The sequence below is a fragment of the Gossypium raimondii genome, chromosome 1, assembly GCF_025698545.1.
Source record: "Gossypium raimondii isolate GPD5lz chromosome 1, ASM2569854v1, whole genome shotgun sequence".
Lineage (NCBI taxonomy): Eukaryota > Viridiplantae > Streptophyta > Magnoliopsida > Malvales > Malvaceae > Gossypium > Gossypium raimondii.
This window is the reverse complement of record NC_068565.1, coordinates 13,730,474-13,734,788: the sequence shown is the minus strand read 5'-3', so window position 1 is coordinate 13,734,788 and position 4,315 is coordinate 13,730,474. Positions and strand designations below refer to the sequence as shown.

Below are 4,315 nucleotides of genomic sequence, written 5' to 3'. Positions count from 1 at the left end.
ATGGACATTCTTCAAACAAATGTCCTTCCCCACAATACACACAGACTATATTCTCAAATTGGTTAGGTGGTTGGGCTGTAAGGTTGTTAGACCCATTAATGGTAAGATTCTTAAGCATTGAGGATATTGAAGATACTTGAGATGCGAGTGAAGTGAGAGCTTACACTTCATGTATTCCAGCGACTCGTCTTTCTGACGCTGCTCGATTGATTGGCCATTGATAATGTTTCCTGACAATCCTCTCAATAATTTCGTAAGCCTCATTATAAGACTTAGAAAGGATAGCACCATTAGTAGAAGCGTCCACTACCATCCTCGTATGAGCGTTGACACCATTATAGAATGTCTCACGTTGAATGCAATGTGGGATTCCATGATGAGGGCACTTTCGTAATAACTCTTTGTACATTTCCCATGCCTCATACAAGGACTCGTCATCTATTTGTTGCAAGGCAGTGATCTCATTCCTCAACTTGGCATTCTTGCTTAGTGGGAAATACTTCATGAGGAATCTATCGGCTAACTCTTACCATGTAAAAATAGAGTTCAGTGGTAATGAGTTCAACCAAGCACGAGCTCTGTCCCTTAGCGAATATGGGAGCAGCTTCAGTCGTAATACATCTTCGGGTACTCCGGCTAACTTGAAAAAATCGCTCACTTTCATAAATAGTCTAAAGTGATTATGAGGATCTTCAGTAGGCATTCCACTGAAGCATCTGGAACATGACTAGCTTCAACTCAAATTGTTGTGCCTCGATTTTGGGTCTCCTAATACCCGAATTAAGATCATTAAATACTAGCACAGCATACTATCATAAAGCTCTATCCCTATCATCAGCAATAATGATAGGATTCTGAGCAAGGTTTGCTCTGTTTCCTTGATTTATATTCTCAAAGTTTATCTCTTCGGTCCTTCTCTGGTTCGCTTGTCTTCTTCACTGTCGAAAGGTTCGTTCTATTTCAGGGTCCACAGGGAGTAAGTCGATAATCTAGTCAATACTTATAAACACCTGAAATAATCACAGAAAAATTAAGTAAGTAAATATTTAAACAGAAAAATAAATAAACCAAAATGTAAAAACAGATTCACAAATGATGGCTTTTTTTAAGACATTCACAAATGAACGACGAAAATGTACGAGTGTACACAATCGCAACAAGTAATAAAGTGACAAGTAAATGTCGAGTTATCGTACCCACAGGGGCTGTAAAAAGGAATATTTATGAAATTAATGTTAAAACACTTTGGTGATGAAAAATATTTTGGTTTAAAGATGATTAAAAACTAAGGGTTAAAAACAAAGTAAAAAAATTAAAAATAAAAAGGTTCTAATGCAAGATTTCAAATAAGGTTTAATCAAGATGATATAATTGTGTTGGATTAATTACATTCCTTTAACTTAGAAGTATTAAACTTATGTTTATACTGCTACGAACAAATTCACGGTAACTCGGTAATTTGCTAACTACTGCTCAAACATACTTATTAAATTAATCAATCTCTTGAACATCAATTAATCAATAATCACAAGCATATAAAAGATCAAGTGAGGTAACAGAATATTTCTACCTTGAAACAGTTTAATCACAATAATCTTACAAGTTATGCAAGACATGTGTATTGCCAAATACAATGCTCAATTAACTTCAGCTACCTTAGAAGAATAAACATGCATTGATTAAGTATAGTGTCGATTAATTATAATTTCAATACGATTTAATAATTAATTCATTAGTTATCTAACAATTTATATTGCAAGAATAACTTAGGCATGATTTTACTTAATCAAACATCTTACCGAGGCCAATAACAGCACAAACACAATTTTAATAATTTAAGAAGAAATTCAAGCTAGATTGATCAAAATAACCATTTCAATCGCATAAATATTCATAAACATGTTGTCAAAACAACAACAAAATTTAAAGAGATAGGAAACAAGAAGCAAATCCGGTGTTTCTTCGTGGCTTGACTGATTTCTCCGTTCTTCGTTCTCCGTTCTCCGTTGCCCTTGGCTATCAAGGTGCCTTATGAACACTTTAATTGATGCTCAACAATGGTTGATAAGGACCTCTTTCCCAAGAAAAGAAATCAGCACTTGAACAAAAGGGAAAATGGGAAGGAAAAATTGAGAGAAAGTGAGAGAGGGGAAGAATGAATGAAAGTGTGAGGGATGAGTTGAATGATCAGCAAGGGGTGGCTTTTATAGCTGATTGTGACTGCTCAAAATAGAAAATTCCATCAGCCAAAAAGACCCCTCTTGGTTGGCCACACACATGGCAAAGTTGAGAGATTCAACTTTGCTAAAAATAGCCTAGGACAAATCCATAAATCCACATTTTTTGGGGGTTTGAATGCAAGGTTGAAAGTTCTTCAAAGGCTTCTTTGCAAGCTTATTTAGTCAGCTAAAATGGTAATTTAGGTCAGCATATGGACGGTTCTGGAAAGCCCAATTGGTGGCTAGTCCGGTTCACTAGATTCGGTTTAACCAGTGCGGTTCAACTGAACCCTTTTTTCCATAATTAATTAATAATAATTTATTTAGCCCAAATTAAATTGGAAATAATTAACACGCATTTTTGGATCATTTTAGGCTGGAAATAAATTTTCCTCAATGCTTCATATTGCTTCTTGGTTTTATTCTTCGAGAATTGTCTGCCGAGTCAATTTTCGCCCTTTGTGCGAATCTGTCGAAAATAGTCAAAATTAACTATAAAATTAATTAAAATTCATCATGTTCATATTTTAAACATAATTTAATTATTTTATAATATTTAATTATTTTTCGACAAGAATTTAACCGAAATAGCATGATTTTAAGTTAAAAATGGCATATAGAAACATATAAATTTTCGTGTTTCCAATCGGTCAAATTCTTCACATATTATTTCTCTAACAGAAGTTGAGATTCATCTTGACATGACTTACAGTGAGGAACCGGTCAAAATCCTGGCACGTGAAACAAAAGAATTAAGAAATAAAAATTTAGCTTAAGTAAAAGTTCTTTAGCAACGATATGGGATTGAAGAAGCTATCTAAGAACCGGATGACACAATGAGAAAGTAATATTTGAACATCTTCACTGGTAAGATGTTCGAGGACGAAAATTCTTCAAGGGGAGAGTTGTAACAGTCCGTCTTTAGTGAAATCGAAATAGTAATTTTAGGACCACAAATTCGAGTTAGAAAGAAATTTTATTTTAATATTATTGTATGGTCTGCATTATGATAGAAAAGACATGAAAATTTCGTTATAAAAATTTTACCGATTACATGTTTAATTATAGAAAGGATCAAACTGCATAAAATGCAAAAGTTGAGTTCTAATAGATATATGTAGTAAATAGTTATGGTATTCAAAACTTAAGTCCCTTATATGGCAATTGGACCATTAAATGGAGTTAGTAGATAATTATAATGACTCATCAATGAAAATTTAAGAAAAGAAAATGACTAAATTAAAATTAAAATAATTAAATATGATAAAAATCTAATGTCATCTTATTTCATTATCTTTCCCAATTTACTTTTTGGAAACCCTAGCTAAGAGAAAATACATCAAGCAAGCTCAATTAGGTAAGCAATCTTGTCTCGTTTTAGTAATTTTTATATTTTGAGATCGTAATAATTTAATTTATCTCGCTTTGAGGATCAATTTGTAAAGTTATCAAAGTTTTAAAATTTTACCACGGATTAGTATGCTAAAATTTTAAAATTTATGGTAGAAAATGAAAGGTTATTGATAGAGAAGCAACTTTTGTAAAAAAAAATTTAAGAAAATTGTGATTTAAGGACTAAATTGTAAAGATGTAAAATTTATGAAAAAATTTAAATTTCATAAATTACATGGGCTGTAAATGTTATATGAAAAATTTGGCTAGGCTTGGAATAAGGATTAAATTGCATGAATTTTATTTTCCGAGCCTAGTGACGAAATTCAATTAATTATAAGTATAAGGGCAAAATGGTACTTTTACCTAAGATGTAAGTTGGATTGAATTAAATATGAAATATATTAAATTAATTTTAAATTCATTTATATAGATCTAAAAGATCAAATAAAAGTTAGATGAAAAAAGAAAAGTATCAGATTAGTAGATTTTCGTATACGAGCAAGTGACAAGGAAGTTCGTATAACTAAATTATGTATATTAATATGTTTAAATTGAATGATGTATATGTGTGAATTGTATAAATGTCTTACGTATGAAAGTAATCACATGTTCGATAATGCCCAATAAGTAATAAGTCTGGTTTGAATAAATAAATCTCGATGGATACAGGATTTCCCGTATTGGTTGTGGTCCTATATATG

General features: G+C 31.8%; 1 non-coding gene across 1 annotated transcript; it reads left to right on the top strand.

Moving 5' to 3' along the window:
* The first annotated feature begins 368 nt into the window (after window positions 1-368).
* LOC128032636 (small nucleolar RNA R71) lies at window positions 369-475 on the top strand. Its single transcript, XR_008188884.1, has one exon. It is a non-coding gene; the product is annotated as a small nucleolar RNA R71 (small nucleolar RNA).
* The last annotated feature ends 3,840 nt before the right edge of the window (window positions 476-4,315 follow it).